We start from the raw sequence: 17,869 nt of genomic DNA on the forward strand, positions 1-17,869 counted from the left end.
GGAAAATTGCAGCGGTGTCAGCCAGCATGCATACACTCAGACGTCCTGAAAAATCCCACAGCTGCGGGCAGAGACAGACAAATATCTGATGCCTAAATGCCAGGAAGGAGAGCCTGTGAAATCATCACACAGTGCGCACTGAGAGCAAGCAGGAAGGAAGCCAAGGCATTGTAATCCATTTTTCGCCTGAGGCAAAAAATATGTTTTGCGCAACAATGCTTCGAGTGGAATGAGAAATGTTGAGGGGTTGTGTATTTTGAGCAGGATTTGATTGTTTTCCGCTAAAATGGGCTCGTCCGGGATTTGAACCTGGGACCTCTCGCACCCTAAGCGAGAATCATACCCCTAGACCAACGAGCCTGGGCACAGAAATGCAACGGCTCCGACCCTGCTCGGAGGGTTGGTGACAGAGAGTGGGAGACTACATCCCAAAGCAAGAAACTGCACATGGTGCTCTCTTCTGCAGTACGACTAGAGTCATTTGCATGGTCTTCATCGAACATGACATAAAAAGCCTCTATCCTTTAGACATTTTGGCCCAGATTTACAAGAAAATGACTAAGCGCGACGCTGTGCCAAATTTGCAAGCCCCACGCGCCGTCATTTTCAAAATGCAGGGAAGCGCCGTATTTAGTAGAATACAGCGCACCCCTGTGCTTCCCCCTGCGCCAGCTCTAAATTAGCTGCTGAGCGCCAACGCAGCCGTTCTTGCACCATGGTACAAGGATGACTGCGTTGAGGGGGAAATTGTTTTTGTGCAGGAAGGGACACCTTCCTGCCCAAAAAAAAAATCTTCAATGGTGATTTGCTCTTACTTCTATGTGTGCTGCAGAATGCATCACACATAGAAAGAGCAAAAACAAGGAGAAATGAAAACATTTCTCCTCAGTGCGCCACTCTAACGACACCCCTGGGATGGCGTTGGATTTTGGTGCTGACGCAGATTTACGCCAACTCCTAAATCTGGAGCAGCATCAAAATGCTATGGTGTTGCTGTGGCACACTCCCAACAACACCCATTGCACGCCCCTTCCAGGGAACGCGCTGCGTGCTAAGGGGCCGTATTTACAAGGTGGTGTTAAGCCACAAAAAGTGGCTGAACGCCATCTTGTAAATACCGCGCAGTGCATAGTGCCACCGGGGCGTCACTAAAAGTGATGCTCCGGTGGCGATAGGGCCTTGTAAGTCTGGCACTTTATTTGCTCAAGGTGTGTGTTCTTGGTGAGGGCAGGAAAGCTATTTTCGCTCTCGTACCTTCCTTCCTTGGCTGGCTTGAATGCTGTAGGCTCAGGCTTCATTGCAAAGGTCAAACAGTGAGCAACTGACTGCCGTAAGCTGGCGCAACTCCTCTTGGTGAGCTGTGACAGATGCCCCAGGAGCGTAGTACCTCACGATGGTGAGGGATAGACACAGTCTCTTTTATCTCAGCTTGCCTGTCAGGTGAGGCAGGAAATGCAAATACTGTGAAAAAGCCCAGCGACTCGAACCAGGGACCTTTCGCATGTGAGGTGCGCATGATAACCACTACACTAGACAAACAGACACACTTGCCGGCTTGCTTCATGTGGCTATGCATTGTACTGGAACCACCACACTATGGAAACAGACACACCTGCTTGCTTTATGTGGCTATGCATTGGACTGGGATGCAAGGATGAGGGCCAATGTTCATGACGCTCAAAGCTGAGCCTTCCGGAACACGATCTCTTCCCTTGGAAGAAAGGAACTGGGATCACTTTCATTCCAAGAGGTGATTTTAGAACTGGACCCGAAATTACCATGGAGAAGCACTGTGCATTTAATGTTCCTACGAGCACTGCTGCTCCAGCACAGAAAAGCAGTTGCAAAGAAATCTCGCATACCTTCATGATGCTGAACCGTCTCGACGCCAGTATAAAGCATGTATTGCATTGCAACATGACATCTTACAAGAGTGAAAAGCAGAAATACTCCTGTTTAAAACACAGACTGAACCTATAAAGGTAGGGGTTTGTCTGGGATTTGAACCGAGGTCCTCTCACACCCGAAGCGAGAATCATACCCCTATACCAACTAGACTGCCGCTGCATAGTCATTTGAAACATCTTCTGAAGCGTCTTTCCGAAAAGCAGGGCCATTTGGAGGCTCTCTCTCTCTAAGCGTGCCATAGCAATTGATGTTTTCTGTCAAGGATTTTTTGTTTGTCTCTAGCAAGGCAAGAGGTAGTCAAAATGCCCTGTGCCAGTGAGCTGAACTAGGGCACTGATGTGAAAAGCAGACCCTTTCTGGTAGTTGTAACCCGCTGCAAGTCATGGACCCTTGCACCTTAGACTTCCCAACCAGAAGCACTGAAGGGCCTGCTAGCTCTTGAGCCAGAGGAGCATGCCTCTTGGATTCAAGCACACTTGCTCGATCAGCGCTCGATCAGGCGAGATTTATATTAGTGGCTCATAGGCCTGAAACACTCACCTGGGAGACGCAGGGTGGCTGATTTCCCGGAATGGCCCTTGATGGGGAAATCACCTCCTTTCCCCCGCCTCATTTCAGAATTGTGTGCTAGTCGCAAGACAGTGTTCAGGGGTTCATGGGTACTGCCTACTCCCAGCTGCCTCTCTGTCTTCTTCATGTAAATTGCAAGTCACGAGGAGGCACCATTGCCAATATGCTCCGCCCACCTAACCAAGAAACCTAGTTTGAGCTTGTCTGCCTGTGTTGTTGCAGGGGCAGTGTCTTCTTTGCCCAAAAGGTGGCAGGAGAGCCTCACTTCAAACGACAGAATCAACTGCTTAAGTAGAAACCAGCATGGTAGTTACTGTCATAAAGTGCAGCTCTAACAGAAGGTGTGCCTGAGACGCCCCTTCCAGTAATACACAGAATTTTGATTGAGGGCCCAGCCGATGGGATGGTGGATTTCTCCTCACATGCCACAGCAGCTTCCAAAGATAGTGGTGTGAGGAGCTGGCTCTGCAAGCAGAGCAAGATTTAAGGGAAGAAAATACACCTGTCAGAAGTGGGATTTGAACCCACGCCTCCATGAAGAGACCAGAAGGCTCAGCTTCACTGAAGATCAAGCTCTCTTGAGTCTGGCGCCTTAGACCACTCGGCCATCCTGACAGCCAAAACAGTGTGCAGGTCGGACTCTTCAGTCTGCACTTGTTGATTTTGCCGCTTGCAATGTTCCTATCAAAGTCACAGCTTTAAAGGCCCCACAATATAACATGGCCAAGAAAAAAAAAAAAAAACAGAACAAGAAACAATGCACATGCACGACCACCGAGGGATGCAGATAACTTTTTAGCGTCCTGCAATAGTAAAGCACGTTTTACACAGGTCACAAGTTTTTAAAGGTCATTTCTGTCTAAGTGTGCATTGAGAGAGACTGAGGTTTTAGGGAGCAAACACAAAAGCTGCTGCTGCCAAGTGTTTCTGCCCGGTCTCGAACCGGGGACCTTTCGCGTGTGAGGCGAACGTGATAACCACTACACTACAGAAACAAGCTTGCTGGTTTGACTGAAGGAGCACAGTTCCCCTCATATGTTTGCACGATTTCCTCTATACTTTATCAGCAGTTGCTTGGAATGCGAGGGGTAAGTGTGAAAATTGCAGCGGTGTCAGCCAGCATGCATACACTCAGACGTCCTGAAAAATCCCACAGCTGCGGGCAGAGACAGACAAATATCTGATGCCTAAATGCCAGGAAGGAGAGCCTGTGAAATCATCACACAGGGCGCACTGAGAGCAAGCAGGAAGGAAGCCAAGGCATTGTAATCCATTTTTCGCCTGAGGCAAAAAATATGTTTTGCGCAACAATGCTTCGAGTGGAATGAGAAATGTTGAGGGGTTGTGTATTTTGAGCAGGATTTGATTGTTTTCCGCTAAAATGGGCTCGTCCGGGATTTGAACCTGGGACCTCTCGCACCCTAAGCGAGAATCATACCCCTAGACCAACGAGCCTGGGCACAGAAATGCAAGGCTCCGACCCTGCTCGGAGGGTTGGTGACAGAGAGTGGGAGACTACATCCCAAAGCAAGAAACTGCACATGGTGCTCTCTTCTGCAGTACGACTAGAGTCATTTGCATGGTCTTCATCGAACATGACATAAAAAGCCTCTATCCTTTAGACATTTTGGCCCAGATTTACAAGAAAATGACTAAGCGCGACGCTGTGCCAAATTTGCAAGCCCCACGCGCAGTCATTTTCAAAATGCAGGGAAGAGCCGTATTTAGTAGAATACAGCGCACCCCTGTGCTTCCCCCTGCGCCAGCTCTAAATTAGCTGCTGAGCGCCAACGCAGCCGTTCTTGCACCATGGTACAAGGATGACTGCGTTGAGGGGGAAATTGTTTTTGTGCAGGAAGGGACACCTTCCTGCCCAAAAAAAAAATCTTCAATGGTGATTTGCTCTTACTTCTATGTGTGCTGCAGAATGCATCACACATAGAAATAGCAAAAACAAGGAGAAATGAAAACATTTCTCCTCAGTGCGCCACTCTAACGACACCCCTGGGATGGCGTTGGATTTTGGTGCTGACGCAGATTTACGCCAACTCCTAAATCTGGAGCAGCATCAAAATGCTATGGTGTTGCTGTGGCACACTCCCAACAACACCCATTGCACGCCCCTTCCAGGGAACGCGCTGCGTGCTAAGGGGCCGTATTTACAAGGTGGTGTTAAGCCACAAAAAGTGGCTGAACGCCATCTTGTAAATACCGCGCAGTGCATAGTGCCACCGGGGCGTCACTAAAAGTGATGCTCCGGTGGCGATAGGGCCTTGTAAGTCTGGCACTTTATTTGCTCAAGGTGTGTGTTCTTGGTGAGGGCAGGAAAGCTATTTTCGCTCTCGTACCTTCCTTCCTTGGCTGGCTTGAATGCTGTAGGCTCAGGCTTCATTGCAAAGGTCAAACAGTGAGCAACTGACTGCCGTAAGCTGGCGCAACTCCTCTTGGTGAGCTGTGACAGATGCCCCAGGAGCGTAGTACCTCACGATGGTGAGGGATAGACACAGTCTCTTTTATCTCAGCTTGCCTGTCAGGTGAGGCAGGAAATGCAAATACTGTGAAAAAGCCCAGCGACTCGAACCAGGGACCTTTCGCATGTGAGGTGCGCATGATAACCACTACACTAGACAAACAGACACACTTGCCGGCTTGCTTCATGTGGCTATGCATTGTACTGGAACCACCACACTATGGAAACAGACACACCTGCTTGCTTTATGTGGCTATGCATTGGACTGGAATGCAAGGATGAGGGCCAATGTTCATGACGCTCAAAGCTGAGCCTTCCGGAACACGATCTCTTCCCTTGGAAGAAAGGAACTGGGATCACTTTCATTCCAAGAGGTGATTTCAGAACTGGACCCAAAATTACCATGGAGAAGCACTGTGCATTTAATGTTCCTACGAGCACTGCTGCTCCAGCACAGAAAAGCAGTTGCAAAGAAATCTCGCATACCTTCATGATGCTGAACCGTCTCGACGCCAGTATAAAGCATGTATTGCATTGCAACATGACATCTTACAAGAGTGAAAAGCAGAAATACTCCTGTTTAAAACACAGACTGAACCTATAAAGGTAGGGGTTTGTCTGGGATTTGAACCGAGGTCCTCTCACACCCGAAGAGAGAATCATACCCCTATACCAACTAGACTGCTGCTGCATAGTCATTTGAAACATCTTCTGAAGCGTCTTTCCGAAAAGCAGGGCCATTTGGAGGCTCTCTCTCTCTAAGCGTGCCATAGCAATTGATGTTTTCTGTCAAGGATTTTTTGTTTGTCTCTAGCAAGGCAAGAGGTAGTCAAAATGCCCTGTGCCAGTGAGCTGAACTAGGGCACTGATGTGAAAAGCAGACCCTTTCTGGTAGTTGTAACCCGCTGCAAGTCATGGACCCTTGCACCTTAGACTTCCCAACCAGAAGCACTGAAGGGCCTGCTAGCTCTTGAGCCAGAGAAGCATGCCTCTTGGATTCAAGCACACTTGCTTGATCAGCGCTCGATCAGGCGAGATTTATATTAGTGGCTCATAGGCCTGAAACACTCACCTGGGAGACGCAGGGTGGCTGATTTCCCGGAATGGCCCTTGATGGGGAAATCACCTTCTTTCCCCCGCCTCATTTCAGAATTGTGTGCTAGTCGCAAGACAGTGTTCAGGGGTTCATGGGTACTGCCTACTCCCAGCTGCCTCTCTGTCTTCTTCATGTAAATTGCAAGTCACGAGGAGGCACCATTGCCAATATGCTCCGCCCACCTAACCAAGAAACCTAGTTTGAGCTTGTCTGCCTGTGTTGTTGCAGGGGCAGTGTCTTCTTTGCCCAAAAGGTGGCAGGAGAGCCTCACTTCAAACGATAGAATCAACTGCTTAAGTAGAAACCAGCATGGTAGTTACTGTCATAAAGTGCAGCTCTAACAGAAGGTGTGCCTGAGACGCCCCTTCCAGTAATACACAGAATTTTGATTGAGGGCCCAGCCGATGGGTTGGTGGATTTCTCCTCACATGCCACAGCAGCTTCCAAAGATAGTGGTGTGAGGAGCTGGCTCTGCAAGCAGAGCAAGATTTAAGGGAAGAAAATACACCTGTCAGAAGTGGGATTTGAACCCACGCCTCCATGAAGAGACCAGAAGGTTCAGCTTCACTGAAGATCAAGCTCTCTTGAGTCTGGCGCCTTAGACCACTCGGCCATCCTGACAGCCAAAACAGTGTGCAGGTCGGACTCTTCAGTCTGCACTTGTTGATTTTGCCGCTTGCAATGTTCCTATCAAAGTCACAGCTTTAAAGGCCCCACAATATAACATGGCCAAGAAAAAAAAAAAAAAACAGAACAAGAAACAATGCACATGCACGACCACCGAGGGATGCAGATAACTTTTTAGCGTCCTGCAATAGTAAAGCACGTTTTACACAGGTCACAAGTTTTTAAAGGTCATTTCTGTCTAAGTGTGCATTGAGAGAGACTGAGGTTTTAGGGAGCAAACACAAAAGCTGCTGCTGCCAAGTGTTTCTGCCCGGTCTCGAACCGGGGACCTTTCGCGTGTGAGGCGAACGTGATAACCACTACACTACAGAAACAAGCTTGCTGGTTTGACTGAAGGAGCACAGTTCCCCTCATATGTTTGCACAATTTCCTCTATACTTTATCAGCAGTTGCTCGGAATGCGAGGGGTAAGTGTGAAAATTGCAGCGGTGTCAGCCAGCATGCATACACTCAGACGTCCTGAAAAATCCCACAGCTGCGGGCAGAGACAGACAAATATCTGATGCCTAAATGCCAGGAAGGAGAGCCTGTGAAATCATCACACAGGGCGCACTGAGAGCAAGCAGGAAGGAAGCCAAGGCATTGTAATCCATTTTTCGCCTGAGGCAAAAAATATGTTTTGCGCAACAATGCTTCGAGTGGAATGAGAAATGTTGAGGGGTTGTGTATTTTGAGCAGGATTTGATTGTTTTCCGCTAAAATGGGCTCGTCCGGGATTTGAACCTGGGACCTCTCGCACCCTAAGCGAGAATCATACCCCTAGACCAACGAGCCTGGGCACAGAAATGCAACGGCTCCGACCCTGCTCGGAGGGTTGGTGACAGAGAGTGGGAGACTACATCCCAAAGCAAGAAACTGCACATGGTGCTCTCTTCTGCAGTACGACTAGAGTCATTTGCATGGTCTTCATCGAACATGACATAAAAAGCCTCTATCCTTTAGACATTTTGGCCCAGATTTACAAGAAAATGACTAAGCGCGACGCTGTGCCAAATTTGCAAGCCCCACGCGCAGTCATTTTCAAAATGCAGGGAAGCGCCGTATTTAGTAGAATACAGCGCACCCCTGTGCTTCCCCCTGCGCCAGCTCTAAATTAGCTGCTGAGCGCCAACGCAGCCGTTCTTGCACCATGGTACAAGGATGACTGCGTTGAGGGGGAAATTGTTTTTGTGCAGGAAGGGACACCTTCCTGCCCAAAAAAAAAATCTTCAATGGTGATTTGCTCTTACTTCTATGTGTGCTGCAGAATGCATCACACATAGAAAGAGCAAAAACAAGGAGAAATGAAAACATTTCTCCTCAGTGCGCCACTCTAACGACACCCCTGGGATGGCGTTGGATTTTGGTGCTGACGCAGATTTACGCCAACTCCTAAATCTGGAGCAGCATCAAAATGCTATGGTGTTGCTGTGGCACACTCCCAACAACACCCATTGCACGCCCCTTCCAGGGAACGCGCTGCGTGCTAAGGGGCCGTATTTACAAGGTGGTGTTAAGCCACAAAAAGTGGCTGAACGCCATCTTGTAAATACCGCGCAGTGCATAGTGCCACCGGGGCGTCACTAAAAGTGATGCTCCGGTGGCGATAGGGCCTTGTAAGTCTGGCACTTTATTTGCTCAAGGTGTGTGTTCTTGGTGAGGGCAGGAAAGCTATTTTCGCTCTCGTACCTTCCTTCCTTGGCTGGCTTGAATGCTGTAGGCTCAGGCTTCATTGCAAAGGTCAAACAGTGAGCAACTGACTGCCGTAAGCTGGCGCAACTCCTCTTGGTGAGCTGTGACAGATGCCCCAGGAGCGTAGTACCTCACGATGGTGAGGGATAGACACAGTCTCTTTTATCTCAGCTTGCCTGTCAGGTGAGGCAGGAAATGCAAATACTGTGAAAAAGCCCAGCGACTCGAACCAGGGACCTTTCGCATGTGAGGTGCGCATGATAACCACTACACTAGACAAACAGACACACTTGCCGGCTTGCTTCATGTGGCTATGCATTGTACTGGAACCACCACACTATGGAAACAGACACACCTGCTTGCTTTATGTGGCTATGCATTGGACTGGGATGCAAGGATGAGGGCCAATGTTCATGACGCTCAAAGCTGAGCCTTCCGGAACACGATCTCTTCCCTTGGAAGAAAGGAACTGGGATCACTTTCATTCCAAGAGGTGATTTCAGAACTGAACCCGAAATTACCATGGAGAAGCACTGTGCATTTAATGTTCCTACGAGCACTGCTGCTCCAGCACAGAAAAGCAGTTGCAAAGAAATCTCGCATACCTTCATGATGCTGAACCGTCTCGACGCCAGTATAAAGCATGTATTGCATTGCAACATGACATCTTACAAGAGTGAAAAGCATAAATACTCCTGTTTAAAACACAGACTGAACCTATAAAGGTAGGGGTTTGTCTGGGATTTGAACCGAGGTCCTCTCACACCCGAAGCGAGAATCATACCCCTATACCAACTAGACTGCCGCTGCATAGTCATTTGAAACATCTTCTGAAGCGTCTTTCCGAAAAGCAGGGCCATTTGGAGGCTCTCACTCTCTAAGCGTGCCATAGCAATTGATGTTTTCTGTCAAGGATTTTTTGTTTGTCTCTAGCAAGGCAAGAGGTAGTCAAAATGCCCTGTGCCAGTGAGCTGAACTAGGGCACTGATGTGAAAAGCAGACCCTTTCTGGTAGTTGTAACCCGCTGCAAGTCATGGACCCTTGCACCTTAGACTTCCCAACCAGAAGCACTGAAGGGCCTGCTAGCTCTTGAGCCAGAGGAGCATGCCTCTTGGATTCAAGCACACTTGCTTGATCAGCGCTCGATCAGGCGAGATTTATATTAGTGGCTCATAGGCCTGAAACACTCACCTGGGAGACGCAGGGTGGCTGATTTCCCGGAATGGCCCTTGATGGGGAAATCACCTCCTTTCCCCCGCCTCATTTCAGAATTGTGTGCTAGTCGCAAGACAGTGTTCAGGGGTTCATGGGTACTGCCTACTCCCAGCTGCCTCTCTGTCTTCTTCATGTAAATTGCAAGTCACGAGGAGGCACCATTGCCAATATGCTCCGCCCACCTAACCAAGAAACCTAGTTTGAGCTTGTCTGCCTGTGTTGTTGCAGGGGCAGTGTCTTCTTTGCCCAAAAGGTGGCAGGAGAGCCTCACTTCAAACGATAGAATCAACTGCTTAAGTAGAAACCAGCATGGTAGTTACTGTCATAAAGTGCAGCTCTAACAGAAGGTGTGCCTGAGACGCCCCTTCCAGTAATACACAAAATTTTGATTGAGGGCCCAGCCGATGGGTTGGTGGATTTCTCCTCACATGCCACAGCAGCTTCCAAAGATAGTGGTGTGAGGAGCTGGCTCTGCAAGCAGAGCAAGATTTAAGGGAAGAAAATACACCTGTCAGAAGTGGGATTTGAACCCACGCCTCCATGAAGAGACCAGAAGGTTCAGCTTCACTGAAGATCAAGCTCTCTTGAGTCTGGCGCCTTAGACCACTCGGCCATCCTGACAGCCAAAACAGTGTGCAGGTCGGACTCTTCAGTCTGCACTTGTTGATTTTGCCGCTTGCAATGTTCCTATCAAAGTCACAGCTTTAAAGGCCCCACAATATAACATGGCCAAGAAAAAAAAAAAAAAACAGAACAAGAAACAATGCACATGCACGACCACCGAGGGATGCAGATAACTTTTTAGCGTCCTGCAATAGTAAAGCACGTTTTACACAGGTCACAAGTTTTTAAAGGTCATTTCTGTCTAAGTGTGCATTGAGAGAGACTGAGGTTTTAGGGAGCAAACACAAAAGCTGCTGCTGCCAAGTGTTTCTGCCCAGTCTCGAACCGGGGACCTTTCGCGTGTGAGGCGAACGTGATAACCACTACACTACAGAAACAAGCTTGCTGGTTTGACTGAAGGAGCACAGTTCCCCTCATATGTTTGCACGATTTCCTCTATACTTTATCAGCAGTTGCTCGGAATGCGAGGGGTAAGTGTGAAAATTGCAGCGGTGTCAGCCAGCATGCATACACTCAGACGTCCTGAAAAATCCCACAGTTGCGGGCAGAGACAGACAAATATCTGATGCCTAAATGCCAGGAAGGAGAGCCTGTGAAATCATCACACAGGGCGCACTGAGAGCAAGCAGGAAGGAAGCCAAGGCATTGTAATCCATTTTTCGCCTGAGGCAAAAAATATGTTTTGCGCAACAATGCTTCGAGTGGAATGAGAAATGTTGAGGGGTTGTGTATTTTGAGCAGGATTTGATTGTTTTCCGCTAAAATGGGCTCGTCCGGGATTTGAATCTGGGACCTCTCGCACCCTAAGCGAGAATCATACCCCTAGACCAACGAGCCTGGGCACAGAAATGCAACGGCTCCGACCCTGCTCGGAGGGTTGGTGACAGAGAGTGGGAGACTACATCCCAAAGCAAGAAACTGCACATGGTGCTCTCTTCTGCAGTACGACTAGAGTCATTTGCATGGTCTTCATCGAACATGACATAAAAAGCCTCTATCCTTTAGACATTTTGGCCCAGATTTACAAGAAAATGACTAAGCGCGACGCTGTGCCAAATTTGCAAGCCCCACGCGCCATCATTTTCAAAATGCAGGGAAGCGCCGTATTTAGTAGAATACAGCGCACCCCTGTGCTTCCCCCTGCGCCAGCTCTAAATTAGCTGCTGAGCGCCAACGCAGCCGTTCTTGCACCATGGTACAAGGATGACTGCGTTGAGGGGGAAATTGTTTTTGTGCAGGAAGGGACACCTTCCTGCCCAAAAAAAAAATCTTCAATGGTGATTTGCTCTTACTTCTATGTGTGCTGCAGAATGCATCACACATAGAAAGAGCAAAAACAAGGAGAAATGAAAACATTTCTCCTCAGTGCGCCACTCTAACGACACCCCTGGGATGGCGTTGGATTTTGGTGCTGACGCAGATTTACGCCAACTCCTAAATCTGGAGCAGCATCAAAATGCTATGGTGTTGCTGTGGCACACTCCCAACAACACGCATTGCACGCCCCTTCCAGGGAACGCGCTGCGTGCTAAGGGGCCGTATTTACAAGGTGGTGTTAAGCCACAAAAAGTGGCTGAACGCCATCTTGTAAATACCGCGCAGTGCATAGTGCCACCGGGGCGTCACTAAAAGTGATGCTCCGGTGGCGATAGGGCCTTGTAAGTCTGGCACTTTATTTGCTCAAGGTGTGTGTTCTTGGTGAGGGCAGGAAAGCTATTTTCGCTCTCGTACCTTCCTTCCTTGGCTGGCTTGAATGCTGTAGGCTCAGGCTTCATTGCAAAGGTCAAACAGTGAGCAACTGACTGCCGTAAGCTGGCGCAACTCCTCTTGGTGAGCTGTGACAGATGCCCCAGGAGCGTAGTACCTCACGATGGTGAGGGATAGACACAGTCTCTTTTATCTCAGCTTGCCTGTCAGGTGAGGCAGGAAATGCAAATACTGTGAAAAAGCCCAGCGACTCGAACCAGGGACCTTTCGCATGTGAGGTGCGCATGATAACCACTACACTAGACAAACAGACACACTTGCCGGCTTGCTTCATGTGGCTATGCATTGTACTGGAACCACCACACTATGGAAACAGACACACCTGCTTGCTTTATGTGGCTATGCATTGGACTGGGATGCAAGGATGAGGGCCAATGTTCATGACGCTCAAAGCTGAGCCTTCCGGAACACGATCTCTTCCCTTGGAAGAAAGGAACTGGGATCACTTTCATTCCAAGAGGTGATTTCAGAACTGGACCCGAAATTACCATGGAGAAGCACTGTGCATTTAATGTTCCTACGAGCACTGCTGCTCCAGCACAGAAAAGCAGTTGCAAAGAAATCTCGCATACCTTCATGATGCTGAACCGTCTCGACGCCAGTATAAAGCATGTATTGCATTGCAACATGACATCTTACAAGAGTGAAAAGCATAAATACTCCTGTTTAAAACACAGACTGAACCTATAAAGGTAGGGGTTTGTCTGGGATTTGAACCGAGGTCCTCTCACACCCGAAGCGAGAATCATACCCCTATACCAACTAGACTGCCGCTGCATAGTCATTTGAAACATCTTCTGAAGCGTCTTTCCGAAAAGCAGGGCCATTTGGAGGCTCTCTCTCTCTAAGCGTGCCATAGCAATTGATGTTTTCTGTCAAGGATTTTTTGTTTGTCTCTAGCAAGGCAAGAGGTAGTCAAAATGCCCTGTGCCAGTGAGCTGAACTAGGGCACTGATGTGAAAAGCAGACCCTTTCTGGTAGTTGTAACCCGCTGCAAGTCATGGACCCTTGCACCTTAGACTTCCCAACCAGAAGCACTGAAGGGCCTGCTAGCTCTTGAGCCAGAGGAGCATGCCTCTTGGATTCAAGCACACTTGCTCGATCAGGCTCGATCAGGCGAGATTTATATTAGTGGCTCATAGGCCTGAAACACTCACCTGGGAGACGCAGGGTGGCTGATTTCCCGGAATGGCCCTTGATGGGGAAATCACCTCCTTTCCCCCGCCTCATTTCAGAATTGTGTGCTAGTCGCAAGACAGTGTTCAGGGGTTCATGGGTACTGCCTACTCCCAGCTGCCTCTCTGTCTTCTTCATGTAAATTGCAAGTCACGAGGAGGCACCATTGCCAATATGCTCCGCCCACCTAACCAAGAAACCTAGTTTGAGCTTGTCTGCCTGTGTTGTTGCAGGGGCAGTGTCTTCTTTGCCCAAAAGGTGGCAGGAGAGCCTCACTTCAAACGATAGAATCAACTGCTTAAGTAGAAACCAGCATGGTAGTTACTGTCATAAAGTGCAGCTCTAACAGAAGGTGTGCCTGAGACGCCCCTTCCAGTAATACACAGAATTTTGATTGAGGGCCCAGCCGATGGGTTGGTGGATTTCTCCTCACATGCCACAGCAGCTTCCAAAGATAGTGGTGTGAGGAGCTGGCTCTGCAAGCAGAGCAAGATTTAAGGGAAGAAAATACACCTGTCAGAAGTGGGATTTGAACCCACGCCTCCATGAAGAGACCAGAAGGCTCAGCTTCACTGAAGATCAAGCTCTCTTGAGTCTGGCGCCTTAGACCACTCGGCCATCCTGACAGCCAAAACAGTGTGCAGGTCGGACTCTTCAGTCTGCACTTGTTGATTTTGCCGCTTGCAATGTTCCTATCAAAGTCACAGCTTTAAAGGCCCCACAATATAACATGGCCAAGAAAAAAAAAAAAAACAGAACAAGAAACAATGCACATGCACGACCACCGAGGGATGCAGATAACTTTGTAGCGTCCTGCAATAGTAAAGCACGTTTTACACAGGTCACAAGTTTTTAAAGGTCATTTCTGTCTAAGTGTGCATTGAGAGAGACTGAGGTTTTAGGGAGCAAACACAAAAGCTGCTGCTGCCAAGTGTTTCTGCCCGGTCTCGAACCGGGGACCTTTCGCGTGTGAGGCGAACGTGATAACCACTACACTACAGAAACAAGCTTGCTGGTTTGACTGAAGGAGCACAGTTCCCCTCATATGTTTGCACGATTTCCTCTATACTTTATCAGCAGTTGCTTGGAATGCGAGGGGTAAGTGTGAAAATTGCAGCGGTGTCAGCCAGCATGCATACACTCAGACGTCCTGAAAAATCCCACAGCTGCGGGCAGAGACAGACAAATATCTGATGCCTAAATGCCAGGAAGGAGAGCCTGTGAAATCATCACACAGGGCGCACTGAGAGCAAGCAGGAAGGAAGCCAAGGCATTGTAATCCATTTTTCGCCTGAGGCAAAAAATATGTTTTGCGCAACAATGCTTCGAGTGGAATGAGAAATGTTGAGGGGTTGTGTATTTTGAGCAGGATTTGATTGTTTTCCGCTAAAATGGGCTTGTCCGGGATTTGAACCTGGGACCTCTCGCACCCTAAGCGAGAATCATACCCCTAGACCAACGAGCCTGGGCACAGAAATGCAACGGCTCCGACCCTGCTCGGAGGGTTGGTGACAGAGAGTGGGAGACTACATCCCAAAGCAAGAAACTGCACATGGTGCTCTCTTCTGCAGTACGACTAGAGTCATTTGCATGGTCTTCATCGAACATGACATAAAAAGCCTCTATCCTTTAGACATTTTGGCCCAGATTTACAAGAAAATGACTAAGCGCGACGCTGTGCCAAATTTGCAAGCCCCACGCGCCGTCATTTTCAAAATGCAGGGAAGCGCCGTATTTAGTAGAATACAGCGCACCCCTGTGCTTCCCCCTGCGCCAGCTCTAAATTAGCTGCTGAGCGCCAACGCAGCCGTTCTTGCACCATGGTACAAGGATGACTGCGTTGAGGGGGAAATTGTTTTTGAGCAGGAAGGGACACCTTCCTGCCCAAAAAAAAAATCTTCAATGGTGATTTGCTCTTACTTCTATGTGTGCTGCAGAATGCATCACACATAGAAAGAGCAAAAACAAGGAGAAATGAAAACATTTCTCCTCAGTGCGCCACTCTAACGACACCCCTGGGATGGCGTTGGATTTTGGTGCTGACGCAGATTTACCCCAACTCCTAAATCTGGAGCAGTATCAAAATGCTATGGTGTTGCTGTGGCACACTCCCAACAACACCCATTGCACGCCCCTTCCAGGGAACGCGCTGCGTGCTAAGGGGCCGTATTTACAAGGTGGTGTTAAGCCACAAAAAGTGGCTGAACGCCATCTTGTAAATACCGCGCAGTGCATAGTGCCACCGGGGCGTCACTAAAAGTGATGCTCCGGTGGCGATAGGGCCTTGTAAGTCTGGCACTTTATTTGCTCAAGGTGTGTGTTCTTGGTGAGGGCAGGAAAGCTATTTTCGCTCTCGTACCTTCCTTCCTTGGCTGGCTTGAATGCTGTAGGCTCAGGCTTCATTGCAAAGGTCAAACAGTGAGCAACTGACTGCCGTAAGCTGGCGCAACTCCTCTTGGTGAGCTGTGACAGATGCCCCAGGAACGTAGTACCTCACGATGGTGAGGGATAGACACAGTCTCTTTTATCTCAGCTTGCCTGTCAGGTGAGGCAGGAAATGCAAATACTGTGAAAAAGCCCAGCGTCTCGAACCAGGGACCTTTCGCATGTGAGGTGCGCATGATAACCACTACACTAGACAAACAGACACACTTGCCGGCTTGCTTCATGTGGCTATGCATTGTACTGGAACCACCACACTATGGAAACAGACACACCTGCTTGCTTTATGTGGCTATGCATTGGACTGGGATGCAAGGATGAGGGCCAATGTTCATGACGCTCAAAGCTGAGCCTTCCGGAACACGATCTCTTCCCTTGGAAGAAAGGAACTGGGATCACTTTCATTCCAAGAGGTGATTTCAGAACTGGACCCGAAATTACCATGGAGAAGCACTGTGCATTTAATGTTCCTACGAGCACTGCTGCTCCAGCACAGAAAAGCAGTTGCAAAGAAATCTCGCATACCTTCATGATGCTGAACCGTCTCGACGCCAGTATAAAGCATGTATTGCATTGCAACATGACATCTTACAAGAGTGAAAAGCATAAATACTCCTGTTTAAAACACAGACTGAACCTATAAAGGTAGGGGTTTGTCTGGGATTTGAACCGAGGTCCTCTCACACCCGAAGCGAGAATCATACCCCTATACCAACTAGACTGCCGCTGCATAGTCATTTGAAACATCTTCTGAAGCGTCTTTCCGAAAAGCAGGGCCATTTGGAGGCTCTCTCTCTCTAAGCGTGCCATAGCAATTGATGTTTTCTGTCAAGGATTTTTTGTTTGTCTCTAGCAAGGCAAGAGGTAGTCAAAATGCCCTGTGCCAGTGAGCTGAACTAAGGCACTGATGTGAAAAGCAGACCCTTTCTGGTAGTTGTAACCCGCTGCAAGTCATGGACCCTTGCACCTTAGACTTCCCAACCAGAAGCACTGAAGGGCCTGCTAGCTCTTGAGCCAGAGGAGCATGCCTCTTGGATTCAAGCACACTTGCTCGATCAGCGCTCGATCAGGCTTGATCAGGCGAGATTTATATTAGTGGCTCATAGGCCTGAAACACTCACCTGGGAGACGCAGGGTGGCTGATTTCCCGGAATGGCCCTTGATGGGGAAATCACCTCCTTTCCCCCGCCTCATTTCAGAATTGTGTGCTAGTCGCAAGACAGTGTTCAGGGGTTCATGGGTACTGCCTACTCCCAGCTGCCTCTCTGTCTTCTTCATGTAAATTGCAAGTCACGAGGAGGCACCATTGCCAATATGCTCCGCCCACCTAACCAAGAAACCTAGTTTGAGCTTGTCTGCCTGTGTTGTTGCAGGGGCAGTGTCTTCTTTGCCCAAAAGGTGGCAGGAGAGCCTCACTTCAAACGATAGAATCAACTGATTAAGTAGAAACCAGCATGGTAGTTACTGTCATAAAGTGCAGCTCTAACAGAAGGTGTGCCTGAGACGCCCCTTCCAGTAATACACAGAATTTTGATTGAGGGCCCAGCCGATGGGTTGGTGGATTTCTCCTCACATGCCACAGCAGCTTCCAAAGATAGTGGTGTGAGGAGCTGGCTCTGCAAGCAGAGCAAGATTTAAGGGAAGAAAATACACCTGTCAGAAGTGGGATTTGAACCCACGCCTCCATGAAGAGACCAGAAGGCTCAGCTTCACTGAAGATCAAGCTCTCTTGAGTCTGGCGCCTTAGACCACTCGGCCATCCTGACAGCCAAAACAGTGTGCAGGTCGGACTCTTCAGTCTGCACTTGTTGATTTTGCCGCTTGCAATGTTCCTATCAAAGTCACAGCTTTAAAGGCCCCACAATATAACATGGCCAAGAAAAAAAAAAAAAAACAGAACAAGAAACAATGCACATGCACGACCACCGAGGGATGCAGATAACTTTTTAGCGTCCTGCAATAGTAAAGCACGTTTTACACAGGTCACAAGTTTTTAAAGGTCATTTCTGTCTAAGTGTGCATTGAGAGAGACTGAGGTTTTAGGGAGCAAACACAAAAGCTGCTGCTGCCAAGTGTTTCTGCCCGGTCTCGAACCGGGGACCTTTCGCGTGTGAGGCGAACGTGATAACCACTACACTACAGAAACAAGCTTGCTGGTTTGACTGAAGGAGCACAGTTCCCCTCATATGTTTGCACGATTTCCTCTATACTTTATCAGCAGTTGCTCGGAATGCGAGGGGTAA

The 17,869-nt window shown here is 48.7% G+C and overlaps 13 non-coding genes across 13 annotated transcripts; all 13 read right to left on the minus strand.

Annotated features, from left to right (window-relative positions):
- Positions 1-288: 288 nt before the first annotated feature.
- Positions 289-360, minus strand: TRNAP-AGG (transfer RNA proline (anticodon AGG)). The gene has a single exon. It is a non-coding gene; the product is annotated as a tRNA-Pro (tRNA).
- Positions 361-2,981: 2,621 nt separating this feature from the next.
- TRNAL-CAA (transfer RNA leucine (anticodon CAA)) lies at positions 2,982-3,093 on the minus strand. Its single transcript has 2 exons — positions 3,056-3,093; positions 2,982-3,027 (listed from the first exon to the last, which is right to left on the minus strand). It is a non-coding gene; the product is annotated as a tRNA-Leu (tRNA).
- Positions 3,094-3,400: 307 nt separating this feature from the next.
- On the minus strand, positions 3,401-3,473 carry TRNAV-CAC (transfer RNA valine (anticodon CAC)). Its single transcript has one exon. It is a non-coding gene; the product is annotated as a tRNA-Val (tRNA).
- Positions 3,474-3,861: 388 nt separating this feature from the next.
- TRNAP-AGG (transfer RNA proline (anticodon AGG)) lies at positions 3,862-3,933 on the minus strand. The gene has a single exon. It is a non-coding gene; the product is annotated as a tRNA-Pro (tRNA).
- A 2,620-nt stretch (positions 3,934-6,553) lies between these two features.
- Positions 6,554-6,665, minus strand: TRNAL-CAA (transfer RNA leucine (anticodon CAA)). Its single transcript has 2 exons — positions 6,628-6,665; positions 6,554-6,599 (listed from the first exon to the last, which is right to left on the minus strand). It is a non-coding gene; the product is annotated as a tRNA-Leu (tRNA).
- A 307-nt stretch (positions 6,666-6,972) lies between these two features.
- On the minus strand, positions 6,973-7,045 carry TRNAV-CAC (transfer RNA valine (anticodon CAC)). Its single transcript has one exon. It is a non-coding gene; the product is annotated as a tRNA-Val (tRNA).
- A 388-nt stretch (positions 7,046-7,433) lies between these two features.
- On the minus strand, positions 7,434-7,505 carry TRNAP-AGG (transfer RNA proline (anticodon AGG)). The gene has a single exon. It is a non-coding gene; the product is annotated as a tRNA-Pro (tRNA).
- A 2,621-nt stretch (positions 7,506-10,126) lies between these two features.
- On the minus strand, positions 10,127-10,238 carry TRNAL-CAA (transfer RNA leucine (anticodon CAA)). Its single transcript has 2 exons — positions 10,201-10,238; positions 10,127-10,172 (listed from the first exon to the last, which is right to left on the minus strand). It is a non-coding gene; the product is annotated as a tRNA-Leu (tRNA).
- A 307-nt stretch (positions 10,239-10,545) lies between these two features.
- Positions 10,546-10,618, minus strand: TRNAV-CAC (transfer RNA valine (anticodon CAC)). Its single transcript has one exon. It is a non-coding gene; the product is annotated as a tRNA-Val (tRNA).
- Positions 10,619-13,698: 3,080 nt separating this feature from the next.
- Positions 13,699-13,810, minus strand: TRNAL-CAA (transfer RNA leucine (anticodon CAA)). Its single transcript has 2 exons — positions 13,773-13,810; positions 13,699-13,744 (listed from the first exon to the last, which is right to left on the minus strand). It is a non-coding gene; the product is annotated as a tRNA-Leu (tRNA).
- A 306-nt stretch (positions 13,811-14,116) lies between these two features.
- On the minus strand, positions 14,117-14,189 carry TRNAV-CAC (transfer RNA valine (anticodon CAC)). The gene has a single exon. It is a non-coding gene; the product is annotated as a tRNA-Val (tRNA).
- A 3,091-nt stretch (positions 14,190-17,280) lies between these two features.
- Positions 17,281-17,392, minus strand: TRNAL-CAA (transfer RNA leucine (anticodon CAA)). The gene is made up of 2 exons: positions 17,355-17,392; positions 17,281-17,326 (listed from the first exon to the last, which is right to left on the minus strand). It is a non-coding gene; the product is annotated as a tRNA-Leu (tRNA).
- A 307-nt stretch (positions 17,393-17,699) lies between these two features.
- TRNAV-CAC (transfer RNA valine (anticodon CAC)) lies at positions 17,700-17,772 on the minus strand. The gene has a single exon. It is a non-coding gene; the product is annotated as a tRNA-Val (tRNA).
- Positions 17,773-17,869: the final 97 nt, after the last annotated feature.

The sequence above is a fragment of the Pleurodeles waltl genome, unplaced genomic scaffold (assembly GCF_031143425.1).
Source record: "Pleurodeles waltl isolate 20211129_DDA unplaced genomic scaffold, aPleWal1.hap1.20221129 scaffold_390, whole genome shotgun sequence".
NCBI lineage: Eukaryota > Metazoa > Chordata > Amphibia > Caudata > Salamandridae > Pleurodeles > Pleurodeles waltl.